Here is a 23,040-nt window from a genome sequence, read left to right on the forward strand (position 1 = left end):
TTTTGAACATTTTTTTTTTTTTTATGATTTCCATGACTTTGAAGTTTGAAGGGAGGTGTTTACTCTGGATATTTGTTTCAGAATATCATGAGTTGTATTGACAAAAAAAAAATCGGAAACTAAAAGTAGCATTATCCAAATATGAGAAAAATGAAGAAGAAATCATTGTTACCCGAAGAAGAAATCATTGTTACTGAGTGGCAAACTCAGTAACTGTTCTGTATTAGTGAGGTTGAAAATGAAGAACAGGCAAGAGCTTCAAGTGCTCAGACCTGATGTGACTAAACATGTCTTTATTTATTATTTAATAATTATTATACTTTACTTTTGCAGAGAACCAGTCTTTAACACATCACACTGTCATTGCTTTAGGACTCTAATAACATACCATAATATGACCATTCCATTAGAATTATGGTATTGGGAAACTCCAACACAGAGTAAAAGGAGGATCTGAACCAAGGATGGAATCTTAAAGGTACTTCCACATACGTATTTAAGCTTGGTATTTATAATTATTGATCAGCAGAAACTTGTTAAGTACAACCGCAATTAAGGATTGGCATAATTGTTTTTCCTAAGGAGAATTAAACACATATTTAAGATAAGTATCACAGGGAAGTACACAGATTCTGGCTCCATAGCTGAGAAAGCTGAGTCATTGCTAATAATTAAAGGTGTAAGTTAGAAAAATAGTTCTGGGCAATCAGAAACCACTGGAGGAAATGCTTTTATCTCCAACTCTGATTAGGAAACACCAGGTCTGTGTTTCACTGTAGCATTTAGATCAGTGATTCTTTTTTCTTTTTTTTCCACCTATTTGAGCTTCATGTATGTTCACTTCCAGTATTCACTTCCAATCAGCTTTACTGATATTAGGAATAATATTAAAATGTTCTTGATGTATTTATTATGTTTTATGTATCTAAATGTTTTGCCTAAATTCAAGGGCACTTGACTAGCTGGCACCCCCAATAGAGACGGTTGTGAGCTCCGGTATGTGCTTCAAACGGAATTCATGTCCCTTGCAAGAACAAGAGCTTGTGGCTACCGAACCATGCCTCCAGCCCTATGAATTTTTAAATTTAGTCCCCACCACCTTTACGCTAAAATACAAAGCAATAACTTGTTTGGATACCGAGTATCTAGTGGTTGCTGATGTCAGCCACAGCAAACCTTTTCAAACTTGCCATGTTTTACACATCCCCTGTACACTTCTTGGACCTACGGAGATGTTACACGCCCCTGACTTCATGCCATGTTATGATGCCTTTCATTAGGACTAGTTTGTGTCCAGAGTCTGGATGCGCTGGCACATACCTTTCAACCAAGTACTTGGTAAGCTGTGGCAGAAAGACTGTGGGTTTCAGGTGTTCCTGAGCTGCACAGTAAGACCCTGACTCAAAAAAAAAAATGTAGCTGTCAGTCATTGAAAATTCTTTTCTGCCAAATCTAAGAGTTTCAATAGCTTATGGAAACATAATCCTTCGGTAGGAGGATTAGTAGTAAAACACACAGTTTCTGCTTCAATTTCTGGTTGAGAATAAGGAAGAATATTTTCTTAACCATCTTTCCTCTATCCAAGTCTAAAAAATTAGAAAGAAAATGCACAATGTAGATTCATGGCTGTAGTCTGATCCTCAAGAATTCAAACAAGGTTGGAAACATTGTTTATGTAACCCAGAGAAAAATTATTTTCCTGTACCTTCAAATGTTGTCATTTGCTTGCTTTCTAGTCTTTCACCTCTGTTTATTAAAATATATATATAATTTCCCAGAGGGCTTTGTAGATAATATCAGACAGCCACTTCCAGATGGGAGGAATTATCATCTGTATGCTTATGAGCTTTTGCTGCATATGAAGTTATTTGGTTTTGTTTCCATATCGTCTTTACAATGCAAAGAATATCATATTTGATTTTTTAGGTAAGGAAGCTAAAATCTATTGAGGTAAAGTGCATTTCACAAAGCACATGGAATTCAAATATGAGTTCTCAATACTCAGTTTCTTTTAGGGTGTAGAGTCTGAATTCAGACCTTATCTCTGAATGGCCATTAAGGGTGGAAGCAGAAAATGGCCATACCTGTTATCTATGCAGTTGACATTTGTCCACATGCAAGTGGAGGCCAGATTCCAACCTCTGATGTAATTCTTCAGGAGCTGTCTCCCTTGCTAGTTGACACAGTGTCTCTCACTGGCTTGGAGCTTACAGAACCCACTAGAGGGCTAGTCAGAGAGCACCAGAGAACAATGAATGTTTATCCACCAAGCAATAAGGGTTGCCAGGAGGCTGCACTGTGCATATCTGTTTTCACATGGTTTTAGGGAGCCCATTTAATCAGAATGAGGTAGCAGCCAACACTTCACCAACTCTCTTTAGCCCACAACAAAAACTTTTTGTTGTTATTTTGCATTTTAAAGATTTTATCATTGAACGCTGTATTCTCAGAGGACTTAAAACTACATGACTTCACGAAATTCGAAGTTTTCTTCTCCCTTGTAACAAAATGCCCAGCATTGTTTTCAAGCCTTGTGTCCTTTCTCTTTGCAGATAATCTCACTCACCATTAAGTATAACTATAAGGGTTTCACTTTGATCCACATTTTCTGTTACTACGAAGAATTTGTCTGAAACCCTTAGCCAAACTAAAAGGCAGAGAGAAAAATATCCAAATCTGCAAAATCAGAAACAAAAAGGGGGACATAACAACTGACACTGCTGAAATGCAAACAATCATTAGTTAGCTATTACTATGAAAGACTATATTGCACAAAATTTGAAAATCTAAAAGAAATGGACAATTTTCTTGATAGATTCCAATTACCAAAATTAAATCAAGATCAGGTAAATAGATTGAATAGTCCTGTATACCCAAAGGAAATAGAAGCAGTTATCAAAAGTCTCTCATCCAAAAAAAAGTCCAGGGCCAGAGGGTTTCAGAACAGAATTCTATCAGATCTTCAAAGGAGAGCTAACTCAAATTCTCCTCAAACTATTCCACAAAATAGAAACAGGAACATTACCAAACTCATTCTATGTAGCCAGAGTCATCTTGATACCTAAACCATACAAAGATCCAATATAAAAAGAGAACTTCAGACCTTTTTCCCTTATGAACATTGATGAAAAAATACTCAATAAAATACTAGCAAAATGAATCCAAGGAAACATCCACCATGACCAAGTAGGCTTCTTCTAAGGTGTGCAGGGATGGTTCAATATATAGAAATATATGAATGAAGGAGAAAAACCACATGATCATCTCTGTAGATGCCAAAAAAGCATTTGACAAAATCCAACATCCATTTATGTTAAAAATCCTGAAGAGATCAGGGATACAAGGCACATAACACAGTAAAGACACTATTCAGGAAGCCTAAAGCCCACATCAAACTAAACGGAGAGAAACTTAAATCAATCCCACTGAAATCATCAACAAGGCAAGGCTGCCCACTCTCTCCATAGCTCTTCAAAAATAGTAGTTGAAATCCTAGCTAAAACAATAAGACAACTAAAGAAGATAAAGGGATACAAATCAGAAAGGAAGAAGTCTAAGTATCACTACTTGCAGATGATATGATAGTATACATGAGTGACCCCAAAAATTCAATCAGAGAATTTATTCAGCTGATAAACACCTTCAGCAAAGTGACTGGATAAAAAAGTTAACTCAAAAAAATCAAAAGCCCTCTTGTATACCCAAGACAAAAGGGCTGAGAAAGAAATTAGGGAAACTACATCCTTCCCAAGAGCAACTAATAACATAAAGTACTTTGGTGTGATTCTAACCAAGGAAGTTGAAAGACATGTTTGAAAAAAATTTCAAATCTCTGAAGAAAGAAACTGAGGAAGATATCAGAAGATGGAAAGATCTCCTGTGCTCATGGATCAGTAGGATTAACATAGTGAAAATGGCCATCTTGCCAAAAGCAGTCTACAGATTCAATGCAATTCCCATCAAAATACCAACACAATTATTGACAGACTTGAAAGAACAATTATTTTTTCTTTTCTTTTTTCTTTTCATTTTTATTAATTACATTTTATTCACTTTGTATCCCCTCATAAGCCCCTCCCTCCTCCCCTCCTGATCCCACCCTCTCATCCCCTTCTTCATGCATGCCCCTCCCCAAGTCCACTGATAGGGAGGTCCTTCTCTCCTTCCTTCTTATCTTAGTCTGTCAGATCTCATCAGGAGTGGCTGCATTGTCATCTTTTGTGGCTTGGTAAGGCTGCTCCCCATTCAGGGGGAGGTGATCAAAGAGCAGGCCAATCAGATTATGTCAGAGGCAGTCCAATTTCCTATGGAAAACAAACAAACAAACAAACAAAAAAAAAACAGAATTGCTAAAACAATCCTGTACAACAACATAATGTCTGGAGGTATCTCCATCGAAGATCTGATCTCAAGCTGTACTATAGAGCAATAGTAATAAAAACTGCATGTTTTTATGACACACTAAATCTGTTATAAGAGAAACTGGGGAAGAGCGTTGACCTCATTAACACAGGAGACAACTTCCTGAATAAAACACCAACAGCACAGGCTCTAAGATCAACAATCAATAAATGGGACCTCATTGAAACTGAAAGCTTCTGTAAATAAAAGGACACCGCTGTCAGAACTAAAGGACAGTCTTCAGACTGGGAAAGGATCTTCACCAATCCCATATCTGACAGAGGGCTACTATTCAGAATATATAAGGAACTCAAGAAGTTAAACAGCAACAAATCAAGTAATCCAATTAAAATAGGGGTGCAGAACTAAACAGAGAATTCTCAATAGAGGAATATCGAATGGCAGAGAAACACTTAAAAAAATGCTCAACGTACTTATTCATCAGGGAAATGCAAATCAAAATGACCCTGAGATTTCACCGTACACCCATCAGAATAGCAAATATCAAAAACTCAAGTGACTATTACAAATAAAGCTGCTATGAACATGGTTGAGCAACTGTCCTTGTTGCATACTTGAGCATATTTTGTATATATGGCTAGATGTATTATAGATGGCTCTTGAGGAAGTGCTATTCTTAATTGTCTGAGAAAGTACCAGATTGATTTCCAAAGTGGTTGTACAAGTTCACATTCCCACCATCAATGGAGGAGGGATCCCCTTTCTCCACAACCTCTCTATCATGTGTTGTCACTTGCGTTTTTGATGGACAATTGGAAGGAGAAAACAGGAAACAGGAATAGGAGCCTACCACAGAGGGCCTCTGAAATGCTACCCAGCAGGGTATCAAAGCAGAAGCTGAGACTCATAACCAAACTTTGGGCAGATTGCAGGGAATCTTATGAAAGAAAGGGGAGAGAGAAAAACCTAGAGAGGAGAGGAGTTCCACAAAGAGAGCAAAAGAATCAATAAGCTGAGCTCAGGGGTTTTTTCTGAGACTGACACTCCCATAAGGACCATGCATGGAGATAACCTAGAACCCCTGCACAGATGTAGCCCATGGCAGCTCAGTGTCCAAGTGGGCTCCCTAGTAATAAGAATAGGGCCTGTCTCTGACATGAACTTAGTAACTGACTCTTTGATCTCCTCCCCCTGAAGGGGGAACAACCATTCTAGGTCACAGAGGAGGACAATGCAGTCAGTCTTGATGAGACCTGATAGGCTAGGGCCATAGGGAAGGGAATGAGGACCTCCCTTATCAAGTGGACTTGGGGAGAGATATAGGAGGAGATGATATGGGGTGGGTTTGGAAGGGAGCTACAGCTGGAATACAAAGTGAATAAACTTTAATTAATAAAAAATAAATAAAATTTAAAAAGAGTTTGTCTTTATGTAGGGCACTTCAATTTTTCAATGTCTAATTAATTCTTATAAAGTTATATGACTGGAAAATGATACATATTAAAATAATTTTTAAAATTCCCTGATCTCCTAATATGGGTGGTATCATAATTGAGTGTGGCTGCTAGCTGGAAGTTAGTACTGTGAAATTATTAAGGTTTGTGTTCAATGGTTAATGAGCAAAAAGAACATTTAATTAATTAATTATATTTTAAATTTTTTATTATTATAATTTACTACAATTTATTTAATTTGTATCCCAGCTGTGTTCTTATTGTGTACATGAGCATCTTTTGGATATATGCCTAAGAGTAGTACAGTTCAGTCTTGAGGAAGAGCTATTCCTAATGGTCTAAGAATGCACCAGACTGATTTCCAAAGTGGTTGTACAAGATTACATTCCCACCAGCAATGGATGAGGGTCAAAAAGAACATTTGAAAACCTCAAATATCATTTAGGAGCATCCATGTTCCTTTGTACTAACTCTTTTGAGTTTGTCTCCCTCAAAAGTAGAGCACATGACATGCTTCTTACCTTATTTATTTATAAGATACTCACAAATGAAACCTCCAAGGAAATGATGGAATTAGGTTTGGGGACAAGAAGCTGCTCAGAATCTGATTTCAAGTACTCTCTTGCTTTCACTTGATCACACAGAAGCATTCTGTGCAGACATTGCATTGTGAAGCCTATCCGCAAACACCCTGCAGGGCCTAAGTTATCGAGCAGACAAGCACAAATGACGATGTTAAATCCAGCATCGTCTTTGAGTCACGACTGTGTTTCCTTGGACTACTCGTGTGAATCAGGCCTACAGAGCCTCGTGACAAGCACACTCGCCCCTGCTTTCTCGCTCACACCTGTCACTGCTTTCAGGCTACCTCAGGTCCCACAACCATGAAATAGTGTAGACAGGGTTGTAGTTGTGGACAGTTAGCAGCAAAATGGTGCATTGGGCGGTGCTCTCTGGGGGGGCCTCTCAGTGGTCTTTGACCCTTAGAGGGATCTGCTGGGCTATCAGTGTTTGATCATGGACACAGGGACTCTAATGTGCTCTTCATTAGTTCCCAGGCACTGGGCTTCTTATGCCTCTAATCTAAAGGGCCTCACCTGTTTCCACTAGGTACTTATATTTACAAAGTAACTTAGGCTTTTACTTCCCATTGTAACATCATGTGTGCACAACACATAAGCAGACAAGCACAGGCAGGGAGTTGAAGATCATTGCGTGACCCTCACTTCCTAATTCCCATTTTGTCACAGTGTGACAAAATAAATAAAGCTTTCGTATTAATCTTCTGTTCCGGTAGTTCTAAATAAGTTCTAAATAACTTACAGAGCAAATAAAAACCACAAGTAATTAAGTTACTTGAAGCGCTACTTTTAGGATCATTATATTTCCTTGAAGTCATGTAAATCAATAACATTTACTTACTTTTTATTGCTACCAAAGCGATACCACAAAAGCCCAGAAAGTGGATGAACTCTAATGGAATTTTCCATTTCACCTGGAGAGAAATTATATATATATATACATACATACATATATATGTATATGTATGTATATATGTATATATATGTACGTATATATGTAATATATGCATGTATATCTATATATATGTATATGTATATGTGTATGTGTATATATATATATATATATATATATATATATATATATATGTATGTATATATATATATATGGTAAATTACTTTAGCCAGAAACCCTCCATTTCAATTCTTCCAGATGGTATGTTCAGGCTTGCTCTCTTGCGGGGCTTTTCATGTAGAAACAGAAGACTGACTCTAGGACCTAGTCAGCGGTAATAGAAACTGATCTCTTATCCACCCAGGGAGGAAACCCCCTCAGGGCTGCCTACCTGTCTCATTTGTACTTGAAAACAAGAGGTGTCATTTTTCCCCATTCAGGGTGTCACAAGCCCAATTTTTTTTTTAGCTAGGGATCACAGCTATTAGTCTCTGAAGGTGCTGGCACTTGAGGCCCAGGCTGCAGTGATTAAAATACCTTATTGGTACCCTTCCATCACTTCTCATCTCCAGCCGCTTCCCTGTCTAACCCTCTTGTCTCTCATTACCGATCCATCCTCACCCATTTCTGGGTCTGCATAAGTCACATGAATAGGGAAAATTGAGAACCTTGGCGAAATATATCTCTACAGACATGCACCACGAGTAAGGACATGAAAACTGCAACCCATCAGATTTGCATGTCAGTTTTACCTTCGAAATTTACCCAGCTCTCGTTCAAGCACCTCAGACATCTCTCTCTTATACACGCCCAAACACAGCACAGACATACAAAGACATAAAATCTCTTCTGTGAGATTCATTTTACAATTACAAATAAATTAAAAGGAAATATTCACAATATAAAACCAACAGTCATAAGAACTGAAAATAAAAGTATCAGACCGAGACAAATGTTAAACAAATAAAGTCAATGAATAAGGCTTAGAAAAATTGATGAATTCAAATTTCAATTGAGTCCAAATGGCTGAGATAATAAATTGCTGAATACACACATTTAAGAAATCACCTTCCCTTCATAAAGGAGAATGCAGGGAGTGCTTTTAAGAGCTGCTGTCAAAGCTGCTTATAGCCAGAAGAGAGAGCATTATGTAGGAAGGTGGAAGCCAGGATGGAATTTCTGAGGAAAAATCCTTGCTGCTCCTGCTTTCCAAGTGGTCCTGAAATGTCAACAGAAAAGCATCAATAGCTCTTGATCTACAAGCTTTTAATTCATTGTTTATATGCACGACTTTATAATTAGCAGCCCAGTTAATAGAAACAGAAGAAAGCCGGAATGAGGTAAATGCAGCCAAGCTGAGGAAACTGAAAATGATGGATACACAGGTCTGAAGAAGCTGCTTCCATTCCTGCTGCCTGAGAGGGAGCAATCTGAGGAGAAGCTGCTTCCAAACATGAGGGTTTTGTGCCAATAATTCCCCATACCTTTGAATTATTGCTGCTTCATAAACAGGGCACAGAATAACATCTGCACGTTTTTCTTTAACTCGTCATTGTAGCAATTCAGAAATCAAATATTAAAATATGAAAATCACATGGTTTCCTAATGCATTTACCTCATGTAGAGGATTGAAATAATCAGGAATAATCAGTGCTGGTCTCTTTCTCCAATCTAGCACTCTGATTCAGCTGTCCCCTTCTTCCCAAACTCTAAATCACAACCACGGGCGGACACACACACACACACACACACAGAGACACAAACATACATCTTTACATTGAATAAAGAAAGTGGCAATCTACCCTGTACTTTTTTTTTCATCAAGCAGAATTTATGTGTACAAAATTTAGATGGATAATTCCTTATCCCAGAAATTATAAAGAGTGAGGGTACTAAAGCAGAGTCAGACAGGTAGAAGCAATGTATGTAACCACCATTAAAAGTAGCTTGATGGAGGAAGGGTTAGAATTGTTTCAGGAAGGACCTGGTGTTGAGATGGACTGCTTTCCACTTTGCGTATGCCAATGATACAGAGCATGGCCTAATAGCCACCTGTCTCTTCTGGACCCCTAGAGGACCAGTATCTACCAGACCTAGAAGAATGTAAAACGTCTTACCTGAGGTAAAGTTCTACTAAGTTACATGGCATGGCCCTCCTTGTTGCATTTGAGGTCCTTCATTTATTTTGCTCAGATCCTTAATTTGTATTTACAAATGCAAATAGTTGTATCTTTGAATGGCTGCATTTTACAGAAGTTCCACATATAACAACATATAAGCATGATAGTGGAAAACAAAACAATAAAGACAGTAAAAGGGACATTGTAGAGATACTGATAAACTATGCACTGGTTTTAGAAGGCATAGAGGATGATCATACTTCCCATGGGTGCAGTCAAAGATTTTGAGAGAATATTTCCTGATCAGCAGTTACAAAAAGATTCATGGGGTAATTAATAAGTAGGAAAGGAGCCTTGAAGGAAATATGGTCAGTGACAAATAATAGAAGAAATTAAAATGACGATGAAGAAATGTTTGCAAAACAAGATTTATCCCCATGGATTGATTCCTTCCTTTCCTCAGATTTATTTGGAGAACTTTCTTGAGCTCATTGAAAATGTGTCAGATAAGTTTGTGTGGTGCGGTCTGCAGGAGTGAGAGAAATCAGACTCACTGCCACCTTCACAGAACTTGCAGTTTAATGGGGAAGTCATAATTTAAAAATACAACAGATGTACATAAAACTGGGGCTACAATAAAAGCTACCAAAAAGAAAATGCTTCAGAGAGAGAGAGAGAGAGGAGATTAATTAGTAGTCTGAGAGTAATTTAGCCATTCTTATCTATCTTCCTACCCAAACCTGTAAGGGGAGAATAGTTATAACTCGAAGAGGAACAGAAAACAGGCACAGAGCCTCCATGTACTCGAGAGTCAATGGGAAAACATTGTCAATGAACCTAGAGAAAATTGGTGTAACCAGATCTGCAGAAGCAGAAGGAAACCAGAAGTATGTGAAACTTGACCTAATCTGGCAAGAAAGTTCCACCAGGCCAGAGGCAGCCATTGCTTAAGACTAAAAGAAATGGGTTGCCACGTTGTAAGTTCCATATTCTAACATAATTTTGCATTTTAAAATGTGACTAGAGCCAAAGTGTGCAAGTGGAGATGTAATTAGACAGGTGAGTGAGTAGAACCCTCTCTACTGTGCCATGTGGTACAGCAAGGTGAGGACCCATTGGCAGAATATGCAAGGGAAAGAAAGTGCCTCCCTGAGAGTTTCTGCAGCAAACATCCACACACACGCAGAGGAGGAAATAGACAGGCCCTCCTTGACCAGGCTCTCATGTGATTGACAGGGATGGACAAGCTTTAGGAAATAAAGAAGTGGCACATATGCTAAAGAAAGGAAAGGCTGGATATAATCATTGTCACAAATGAGTCTCATGATAAAAATTTCAGTGGATTGATGGTGATGAAAGCCAGGTGAGAGCTAAAAAAAAAAAGAAAGAAAGAAAGAAAGAAAGAAAGAAAGAAAGAAAGAAAGAAAGAAAGAAAGAAAGGAAGGAAGGAAGGAAGAAATATTTTGAATATAGTGTCCTCCAAACCATGCCTATTTATTCAGAAAAAAAAATTGTGATTCACATTCTTAAGATTTCTACAATAGCATGTGAAGTGCAAGGAAGAAAAAAATGACATATAATTAATGTCCTGTAGTTTGCTAGCTAAAACAACATTCAAAGACCTCTACTGCCTAATGGTCAAGGTCATTTAGTCTACAGTGAGTATGTTTATATTAATTTTTAATGTAACTAATTTGCTCCAGCTCATTCAGATACTCAGACCAACACTGAGACAATAACTTAAGCATCTTGCTGGATACAAGGTACTAGGACAATGCTTCTCAACCTTCCTAAGGCTGCGACCCTTTAACACAGTTCCTCATGTTGTGGTGAGCCCCACCCATAAAATTATTTTCATTGCTTCTTCATAACCGTAATTTTGCTACAAATTGTAAATGTCTTATGTGCAATATAACTGCTATGGGACCTATGTGAAAGGGTTGTTCAACTGCCCACTCCCCAAGGAGCTTGCAACCCGCAGGATGAAAACCGCTGTACTAAGGCCTCAGTGAAATAGGTATGTCATTTCTCTGACAATCTCTCTAACAGAACTAGAGGTGTGAAACAAATGTGGAACAGAGAAGGCGGGGACCTGTGCTTGCCAGGTTGGGGGAAAGACAGAAGGAAGGAGAAGGGATGGTGAATAAAAAAAAAAAAAAAAAAACAATCATTACACAAAGCTTAGCAAAGCTCCTATATTTCAACATGTTTCCTATGTTGAAACAGATTTTATAGTACTCACTTGGAGCACAACAAAGTAGAAGAGACTCAGGAGGTGAGGCAGGAGGCTTGAAAATTCCATTTCTGTGTTTACAATTCATTCTTCAGATTCTACACCAACAGTACCTTGTCTGCCCAGATTTCTTTAGCTTCATTCAGGCATACAGCAAAGAACAGCATGGTAAAACCAGTCTGCATTCCAGCATGGAGTGGGGAAGTCTTCAACAGGCTCTACTCCTAGCTGAGCAGTTATTGCCACTTTATAGCTGCTGGGTGAGAAAGAATCCGTTCTCTCCAGGGGTGTAGTATCCTCAGTAAACTCTCCATGGCCAGGGGATGGCTTCACACCTTTGTGTGATTGGGTAACACTAATTTTGGGCTCAGTGGGTTACTAAAACAGAACAGGAGAGGATGAGGGGAGAGGGGAACTAATGTTGGGAGTGGAACATGAGGGGATCTCTAGCAGGAAATGGGGTAAGGGTAGATATAATTTTAATGTTTTGCATACATTTGTGAAATTCCCAAGAAATACATGAAACTATAAAGAGAATAACATTAAAGATAATTTCCTCTCATTTTTTAAACAATAAAAACAATTAAACAATAAATTAACAGCGTAACTTCAGTCAAGTTACTTAACCTCTCAGACCCTTATGTTTTTGATATGTGGTATGAATTTCAATTTCTGTTCCTCAGGACTGAGGAGAAGCTGGGTAATTCTGTGGGATGTTGAAATAAAAAGCACATAAATTCCCTGGCTGATAACGTATACTCAGTCATTGTTTGTTTATCTCTTTCTCTTTATGAGTATTATTTTTTGCCACAGACAAAATTTTTTTTTCAAGACAGAAAAGATACTCTAAGGAAAAAAAAAAAAAAAAAAAAAACAGGTTTGTCAGTAATGAAAAGCCAACTTCAGAGAGAACCGAAGGAGAAGGAATGAACTTCAGTCTAGGAGAGACAGATGGGCATGCGGGAGTACCCAGTGAGGAGCTAGTGAACGCTAAGAAGGATCTGGGACTCTCTCTTATTTCTTCTTGCTTTTTGCACATCAGAGACAGGTACTCCACGTCCCGCAGAGCTGTGCTTGTGAAAGCAGCTCTTTCTCTGTGGATTGATTTTCGTTTTAATTTTTATTTTTTAGTATTTAGTACTTTAGTATTGTATTTAGATTACTCCTCCTCCTTCTCCCCCAGCTTTTCCCATGCCACCCCACTTTTCAAACAGTATTTTAATTTTTTTAATGTTTTGAGACTATAATTGCATCACTCCTCCATTTTCTCTTGCCTTTCCTCCCTCTGAATTTTCCCATGTATTCCACCCTCTTTGTAATACACTTTTACATATACCAATACAACCTGCTTAGTCTGTAAAATGTTGCTTGTGTGCATGTTTTCAGGCTCACTGGCACTGGAGAATCACTGGTGTGCTAGTCCATGGAGAAAAATCTTCTGCTCTCACAGTTCCTTAGCTGCCTGTAGTTCTTCATCTATGGCTGAGGCCTCTTGACCTTTCCCTTGTTCACATCAATGTGTCTGTTGGTATCATATTTGTTCAGGTCCCGTTTAAACAGCCATGTTGGTGAGACTTCATGAGTATAGTTTCTTGCATTCCTGGGAGACACAATCCCTGAGAAAACTGCCTGTTCCTCTGGCTCATATAACGTCGCTGGTACCCTCTACCACAATGATCCCTGAGCTTTAGGTCTAAGAATTGTGTTGTACTTGAGAATGGGCTCTATGAGTCTGCGTTTTGTTTGTTTGTGTGATTTTCTGCAACAGTCTCTGTCTGCTGCAAAGAGTAATTTCCACGACACATGGTGAATACTACACTTATCCAAGGGCATAAATATTTAGAATGCAGTGAGGGGTTAATGCTGGCTTAGTAAGTGGCAGTTGTGCATCCTCCCTGATCCCTGACATCCTGAGCTTTTGGTACCTGGCTAGGTTTCCAGTGCCAGGCATGTTTTTTTTTATTGTTGCTCACGTCTGAAATCCAAATAGAGAGCTCTTGGTTACCTCATATATATATATATATATATATATATATATATATATATATATATATATGCCACTACCGCACCCTTAGGGTTATCCTACCATGCTGGTTGTTGTGATGGCTCATAAGTGATGTAACTGGGTATGGCTGTTGGTGGTTCCCATTTTTTGGAAATATGCATGTGGCTTTCTGGTACCAGGAAAGATAGTCTTCAGGGAGAAGGTATTCCAATCAGTTTCAGCTCAGGGGCCTCTAAGCCCTCAATCTTCCATGGCATCTTTAGCAATAGGAGCTTACCTTCACCTTGGAGACAACCAAGGGCAATAGCAAGAGCCTATAATGTTTTAGGAGTCTTTTGGGCGACTCTGACCAATAACTCAAAAGAGGCTTCTGTTTCCTGGTGTTAGGGTTTTTGTTAGATAGTCTATGGTTCTAGGGGATGAGCATTTTTCAGCCCAGATGAGAAATTTGTATACATGAATGTAACTCCTAAATGTGTATGTATGAATGTGTATATATATATATATATATATATGATACATATATATACATACATATATATGATCTTTTGACAGATACACACACATATGTATATACATATATGACTATAACTGACTTATAAGTATTATAGATATTTTGGTAGATAGTTAATGTTATGATTTCTTATGACTTTTACAGACATCCTCACTATTATTTTACCATCTTCCCTACTTTTTATATCATGTATGATGAGAGTAAAATTATGTTGTTAGTTCAATCAATTTGTGTTTTGCTTGTTTTTTTTTATGTCCCTAGAATCTGTGGGCTATAAATAAAGTTATAAATACATATATATCCAGGAAAAAAAACAGAGTTTTTCTTTATCTTTCTTTGTCATTTACTTGTAGTTTTACTTTAAAAAGAATTCTGTCTCTAGCTAATACCAAGCAGGAAAGCCTTACATAGTTAACAATATTCACTTAAATTAATGAAATAAAATTAACACCAAAACAATAGAGCGAGGAAAGGAAGACACTACAGAGGTTGATGGCCCATGATGGCCACCATTCTTAGCCTCTGAGACCCCAATGTTCCAGGTACTGCATCAGGAATGAGAAACTGATTGGTGGTGGCTGCAGGAGAGAACCATGTTCCTCAAACACTGAGACCCAAACTCTCATTTCTTTCTGAGCTTCCAGATGTTGAGGAAGTAAGACTTGGCTCCTCATATCCTCAGTGTCATTATGAAATTCGCCTTTCTCCTCTTTTATGTTAATTAAAATTATGCTATTTTAATGTAGATATTTTTAGTGTGGTTTATTTTCAACACCCTTAGGAAAAGGAAAAAAAAAAAAAGAAAAGAAAGACTCAAAATCCCTTTTCCTTTAAGCCTATAATTACACTTAATTCCTTAGTTTGAATAGCATTTCCTTCCTTTACACATTTTGGCTGAAAAAAATGTTCATACTATAGGAAAAGATAGATCCTTGGTTTACTATTTAAAATTATTTTGAAGCTATTTAATTTGTCAGTCTCGTTCCCACATTACAGGGAGGAATTCAAGATTCATGCTGGATGACGTTGGTAGCAGACCTGGTAGGAAAACCAGGCAGTGAGTGAGCCTGCCTGCCCTCCCTCCCCAGCAACTCCTGGGGATTCTTTTTATTTCTGTTTTTCTTTATAGATCTGTTCTCTCCAGGAACTAAAGTGTCTACTTCTCCCTTCTTCCCAATTCTGCCCTCCATAAAACGGTGTTGTGGAGAATTTGGAGTATTAAAATTTTCCTTAATACGAAATATCAGCCCCAGACTCCAAAGTGATGTTGAATGTATGGATGAGGTAAATAGCTTTGAGGAAAAGAGAATAATCATATAGAAGATTCTCATCTTTTGATATAGTGAACAAATACAAATCGTGTTGACAACATTTTGGTGTGGCTGTTAACTTATGCGCAGCAGAGAACTCTGCTAATGAATATAAGCCATTTGTAAACAGTGCAACATAAAGATATTCATATACTTTGACCCTGTAATATATCTTTGGGGATTATATTTTTAAAAAAACTCAACAGAAATAAAGTGTTTGTTTTAGTGCTATATAAACATATGAACTAATAAAAGCCCACTGAAAATTATCAAAATATTCAGTAATAAAAGAATAACTTATTAATTATGTAACAACAACAAGAGATAATTTAATGAGCCATTAAAGTTATGGTACAATGGGTGCAGAGCCACGTGAAAACACAGTGTGCAACCATTCCGTGACAGTATTTCTCTAATTATATGATCGTTATTCTGTAGAAGGTACATTATAGCTGCAGATCTGCTTGGCTATGAAATCTGGACAAAGAGCAGGGAGAGGGAATACCTAGATAATTTACACAGTTTAGGAAAGAGAACAAGATGCTCCCAAGAGTACTCAGATGATACAAAAAACTAGCAAAGCCAAGAGGTATGTGGGAGTGAGGGCAACAGAGAAACATTCTCTGGAAAGGATGGGAGTATCCTAAAAACAGCCAGCCCTGAAGATACCTGATAAAACAGGGTCAGATGAAAGGGGAGGAGGTCCTCCCCTATCAGGGGACTTGGAAAGGGGCAGGGAGGAGACCAGGGAGGGAGTGTGGGGTTGGGGAGGGAATGAGAGAGCGGGATACAGCTGGGACACAGAGTTAACAAAATGTAACTAAAAAGAAAAATAAAAAAATAAAAAAAATAAAGAATCTTAAACAAAAAAAAAAAAAACAGATAACAACTATTGAATGTGTATATTTAGATGGCTTGCTGCTGATTAACAACGTGGGCCCCTCTGTCTCCCAGTGAGGAAAGTTACTGTCCTTCAGTAACATAGACGGAGAGATTCTTCATAAGAACTTCCAGTAATGCCAAATGGTTGGCTTACTAAGAAATGGCTGTTACAAGGATCTGAAACTACTGCACATTTGATATGTGGACTTCCATAGCTCTCCCTGGATTCAGCCACTTCCTCTGTCAGCAGCAGACTGCTTGATTTCACACTGTAGCTCTGAGTATTGCATGATTCTCTCATGAGTACCACTGAACGGTCTGGCATATAGCAAGCCCAATGCATGCCTTTTACTACTAGTGATCTTTGTCTTCCACTTCCTGCTCCTTCATCTCCTCTGCAACTTCCTCATTCTTTTCCTCCTCCTCCTCATACTCCTTCTCTTCTTTATCCTTCTCTTCTCCTTTGTCCTTCTCCTCCTCATCATCACATAACTACTGTTCAGGCAGATGAATTGTGAGAATTTTTGGAAACAAGAGTTAGAAGTTGTATTTATAGCTGTGGAGCAATTTTATTTTATTTTTTCAAAAAATTTGGTCATTCTGTCTGGTTACATCAATTTAACTTTCTTAATAAAGAGAAAATTCAACCTAGTCAATTATCTAAGGATTTAGTTGTTTATTACAGATGGTTAGTCGGGTGATTGACTATTCCAAATCAAGAAGGAAAATACCACTACATTTGAGCTACAAAGAAAAAATTACATTCAACACAAAGCTAATATAATGACAAACATCGAAAAAGACAAAATGTTCTTTGATTATAAAAAAAAATATAGTTGTAACAAGAACAGAATGGGGGTAAAACAGCTGGGAATTTTTAAAATTTGATTTATTTCAATTCAATTGATTCTGTTTATGGAAAAAAAAGAGTTCAGCATTGATTTGAGACCTGATTATATTGACATAAACATTTCCCTGAAATTTTGAGAAGAGCACCAGGGATATTCTGTTAAACAGAGAAATAGTACATCTATTTTAACTTGGAATTTGATATCTTTCAAGAAAATACTAGAAGATATAAAATAATCAGGTTAAATTATAAGATGACAAGAATGTGTGATTCACACAAATACAATTTAATGTACTTTTCAAGGTCCTTTTAGTTTTTTAATTTCCTTATAAATATTATGAACAGTTATGTTTAGATGTATAAATTTAAATATTCAGTTTTAATAAGAGACATGGTATTGTGTCTCAAAAATTTTAATCGTTTGAAGTTAATTACAATACAGAACATATGTCTTTTAAAAAATACAATAAATTATCTATCAGCAACTTAAGTGTGTCAAAGGGACTTCACTTGAACAAAACTATAATCTTAGAGGTATTTGCAGACTTAGAACTGTTACATGAGTAAAGTACCCATAGAAACAGCTGAAATTGATAAACCCAGAAGAATGGCACTAATTGTTGGCTACAATTATCTGTTCGGAGAACAGCTACAGGAGCAGCTTGGGGAGTGGGCAGGGAAGATGACTCAGTGCTTACAAGCACTTGCTGTTTAAGTCTAATGACCTGAGTTCTATTCTGGGACCCCACGCCAAAGCTATGATGCAATGGCCGCCATTTGTAATTCTAGCACTTCTCTAGCAAGATGGGAGGTTGAAATGTGAAAACTGCATGGAAGCTTGTGGTCAGGTACCCTGGCTGTATGCTGCTCAATGGAAGAATTAAAAAGAGAAAGCCTGCCTCAATGAGGTGACAGGAGAAGACTGACTCTGGATTGTTGCTGTCTGGCTCCACAATAGTGTCATGACATGTGCACCTGCACACACACACACACACACACACACACACACACACACACACACACACAAATAGACGCAGGGACATACACATTAATTAATTTATCTTAAAAAAATAAGAGGCTACAGAAATAAAGATGGCATATATTTAGATGTGCTCAGAACTGACATAGGTTTTCTGGGTTGTGATCAAGACCAAAGATTTAAGACACAGACATATACCCCTATGCTAACTGTCATGGAGCCCAGGACTCAGTCTCCTCTGCTTAGTGACCATGTGTGCCCTTGATGATCAGTGTTATTGACTGAAGAACTGTATCCATAAAGCTTCCAATCACTGGACATTGCTAAATAAAAGTTAAAGCCTACAGCTAGGTTTGAAATTGGGCTGTTACTTACAGACCTGTCCCATATCGAAAGACAAATAGTTGAACACACAGTGCTTCCAATCATCAGTGGGAACATGCCCAGTCTCTGCATATGAATCTGCAAGGATCCTTCAACAAGATCCAAACCCTCCCTATCATGAATGAATTTTGAGAACTAGCTAGTCAAACAGCTCTTGAAAAAAAATCACAGTTGCCCTTAGTCAGGCCACGGGAGGATGGATGAAATGTTGACCTGATCCGGTGCTGGATCACATAAACGTTAAGTTTGCTGTAATGGTTTATCTCTACAAAACAGGGTCACTTGGTTTCCTCTTTATGTCTCAATCATTACCAAGTAAAGCCCAAACCCATTCTTTAGTAATACACTGATAAAATGCTGTATTAGAGATTCTTCTATGGACCAAAAAAATGTAATGCAGACAAATGTGTAAATATTGCTAAGTTAAAATGATACCTCTAATAGTTTTAGGTCAACACTTTATATAAGACTGATTTCTATATGTGTACTCTCAGAGAAGCCTGTCTTCTAGAAATGCCTGTTTTGATAATTTGTGTGTTTGATATGAACTCTGATCCTTTCCGCTGTGTCCTGAAAAAGTGTCATAAGGAAAAAACCCTGGATGTGGGTGTGAGGATCTTCTCCCTGTCCAGTAAGAACCAGTGTAGTCCAGCATGAGATTGATACTGTGACTGGGCCAGATGTGTGTTTGTTTTCACTCAAGCACAACCATACATGTGCCCTCACCCAATCCTGAGTGTGTGGATTTCCCTTGTTGGTCAGGATCAAGTGACCGAAGAACCTGCAATGGCAGCCTCCACTTTTGACTCCAATCCAAACTCTTGCACAGCTACAGAAATAGGCCTGAGATACAGTCTTGGAGTATTGAGCACAAATGGACATGTATTTAAAATAAATAAAATGGAAATGAGCATATCAGATGCATTTTAGTCTGGGGTTTGTCTCACTGAGAAGATGCAGAGCCTGCTGTGTTCCCACAGCACAGAGTAAACTAAACGCTGCAAGACACACCATGGCACAGCCGCCGATGCTCAACACTGCTTCCTCTTTATGCGGCAGGGAAATGTGGAGGAAACTTGTGACCCCATGCATTTCTCTCAGCTTGTAACTCACTTCTCTAAGCGACACAATACTCAGCAAAAACACAAGGAAGGAGGAGAGTTCCACACAACAGGCCTTTGGCACACAGCATCTATAAGCAAAATGCCTCTGACTTCAGGAACAGGATGTGTGTTGAAATGAAGAAATGTCAAGAAAATGACAATTACAGAAAGCATCTTTAAAACTACACACTTATGCACTAATAACTTTTCACTTTATATCTGGGGTGCTATAAGAGGATACAGAAAAGGACAACTCCCCCAAACCACAACACTTCGATTCATAACAAAGAATCAAGTGTCTGTGTTCTTATTTTTTTTAACCTTTGCTGTTTTTTTTTTAATTTTATTTTTAATTTTTTTGTTTCTTTTTATTTTACTTTTATTTTTATTAATTACACTTTATTCACTTTGTATCCCCCCCATGAGCCCTTCCCTCCTTCCCTCCCAATCCCACCTTCCCTCCCCCTTCTTCACGTATGCCCCTCCCCAAGTCCACTAATAGGGGAGGTCCTCCTCCTCTCCTTCCTTCTGATCTTAGTCTATCAGATCTCATCAGGAGTGGCTGCATTGTCATCTTCTGTGGCCTGGTAAGGCTGCTCCCTCCTCAGGGGGAGGTGATCAAAGAGCAGGCCAATCAGATTATGTCAGAGGCAGTCCCTCTTCCCATTACTATGTAACCAACTTGGACACTAAATTGCCATGGGCTACATCTGTGCAGGAGTTTTAGGTTATCTTCATGCATGGTACTTGGTTGGAATATGAGTCTCTGGGAAGACCCCTGTGTTCAAATTTCTGGTTCTGTTGCTCTCTTTGTGGAGTTCCTGATAGGCAAAGAGGAAGGACATCAGAAGAAGAAGGAAACAGGAAACAAGCTGGAAACCCACCATGGAGAGCCTCTGAAAGGCTCTGCCCTGCAGACCATCAAAGCAGATGCTGAGACTTATGGCCAAGTGTTGGGCAGTGTGCATGGAATCTTATGAAAGAAGTGGGAAATAGTAAGATCCGAAGTGTCTGTGTTCTTAATCCTCTCTAACACTGCTGAGGATGACGAGAGGGGAGGAAAGAGCATGTCCGGAGACAGCTGCCTATGAAGCCAGTGCTTGACACCTCGCATTTCGCTTCACAGAAAAGACAGCAGTCACCACTTACATTCTGATGGACTCTTGCGTGCTACTTGTAGAAATACCTGCCTCTTACTTAAAAAAAAATAGAAATTCTAATTTAAAGGACGTGATAGTGGAGAATAAAAGGTAAAAATGGAGGGTGGGAAGGCAGTAGTTGAAGTAAGCCCTAAGTGAAAGGCCGGTTCTCTACACAAGAGGACCCTGGCAAGAATAAAACTAACACAGAAGAGATAGAAACCATTTAGTATGAGGAAAGAACTCCCATGAGCCTCGGCAAGTCTCTAAAGGCCTTCGTTTATACAGCACAGCAAAGCCAATGATGTTCCTGTGTAACACAATTAGGAGATAAAAACCATACTCAGTACATTCAGCTTTAGGGGAGTAGGAGTAGAGAAGGAGTTCTAGAGAGATTTTTTAATGGCATTTAAATTCTTAAAGAAATTTTATGCCTGAAAGAGTTACATGCATTTCCCATCTGTATAGGACACTGCACTTCATGGCAATGCAAAGAAATCAACAAAAATAGTTGATATAAACCACATGGGTATATGCTGACTATATGGTTTGCCAATAATTATGCTTTCCCAATGTATGTTTTCTAAAAGCTTTTGAAGAAATGTACAAAGTTAATAAGTTTCTTCATTAGATTTTTATTGCCTTGACAAAGCACCATGATTAAAGTAACTTATAAAAAAAAAAGCATTTGATTTGAGGCCTCATGATTCCAGAGGATAAGTTTAATACTTAGTTTCCTGTCGGTAAAACTGTTTCAGAGGTATTAAGCATTGTGTCCTTGTTGGGGGAGGTGTGTCTTTGAGGTTTAGTGTTGGGCTTTGAGGTTCCAAAGCCTATGCCACTCCCTGTTAATGTTTTCTCTCTCTCTCTCTCTCTCTCTCTCTCTCTCTCTCTCTCTCTTTCTCTCTCTCTCTCTCTCTCTCTGTTGGTTTGTATATGTGTGTTTCTTTCTCTCTCACACACATACACAAAGAGAGAAAAAGAGAAGGAGACATCCCCCAACCATGATACAACTCTTCATGCATCTCAAATAGCGTTGCCAACAAGGGATCAAGTGCTAAATCATATGAGTGTGCAGAGTGCATGCTCATTCAAACCACCACAATGAGGTTTGAAGTCACCAAAGAAGGACCAGAGAACAAATTACATAAATAATATCCAAAATTAAACAAGTAGTAAAAAAAATCCATACTACTACTCAGAAGGTTGTAAAGAAGACATCAAAGAGAAACAGAATTTCAGAAAGAAAACATATTTATTTGTAAAATGTTCTATTTTTTGCAATGATACTGTTGGGTGGCAATGACCTTACAAAAGCTTAGGAACATGGAGCTTCAACCGTGTGAGTGTAACATGAGCAGAAAGTTGATGATGTTCGCATACATCCCCACATCTGTGTCTGTGTCTGCGAGGACAGAGCTACCCTGTAATTGAACAGAATTACTAGTGCTTGGGGTGGCAATTCCAGCACATGTGCAGAGCAATTAGGCAGAATAAGACCAAACCAGTCTTGTATTTCCACCAAACACATGGGAGTGCAGAAGAGAGATTTATACTCATGTTAGAGGAGCAGTTATTATAGAAGGTGCAATATAGAGGGTAGAATGTGGCATAAGATCATATTTTTTTTTAAAAAAAAGGTGATATACAGAAGTCATTCCAAACTTCATTCATTGAAAAGGGAATAAGTGTTCATCCTACTGATCCATGAGCATGGGGGATCCTTCCATCTTCTGATATCTTCTTCAGTTTTTTTCTTCAGAGACTTGATATTTTTGTCATACAGGTCTTTCACATGCTTGATTAGAGTTACATCAAGATGTAACTCTTTTTATTGTTTGGCCATTGTGAAGTATGTTGTTTCACTAATTTTTTTCTCAGCCCATTTATCGTTTGTATAGAGGAGGGCTACTGAAGTTTTGGACTTGATTTTCTATCCCACCGCTTTGCTGAAGGTGTTTATCAGTGTAGAAGTTCCCTGGTAGAGTTTTGCGGTCACTCTTACATATCATTATAGCATCATCAAATGGAGATGCTTTGACTTCTTTCCAATTTGTACCTCCTTGATCCCCTGTAGTTGACTTATTGTACTAGCTAGAACTTCAAGCACTGTGTTGGATAGATATATGGAGAGTACGCAGCCTTGTCTCGTCCCTGAATTTAGTGAAACTGCTTTTAGTTTCTTTCCATTTAATTTGATGTTCGTTATCAGCTTGCTATTGATCGCCTTTA

This window comes from Psammomys obesus, unplaced genomic scaffold (assembly GCF_907164565.1).
Source record: "Psammomys obesus unplaced genomic scaffold, mPsaObe1.curated_primary_1811, whole genome shotgun sequence".
Taxonomy (NCBI): domain Eukaryota; kingdom Metazoa; phylum Chordata; class Mammalia; order Rodentia; family Muridae; genus Psammomys; species Psammomys obesus.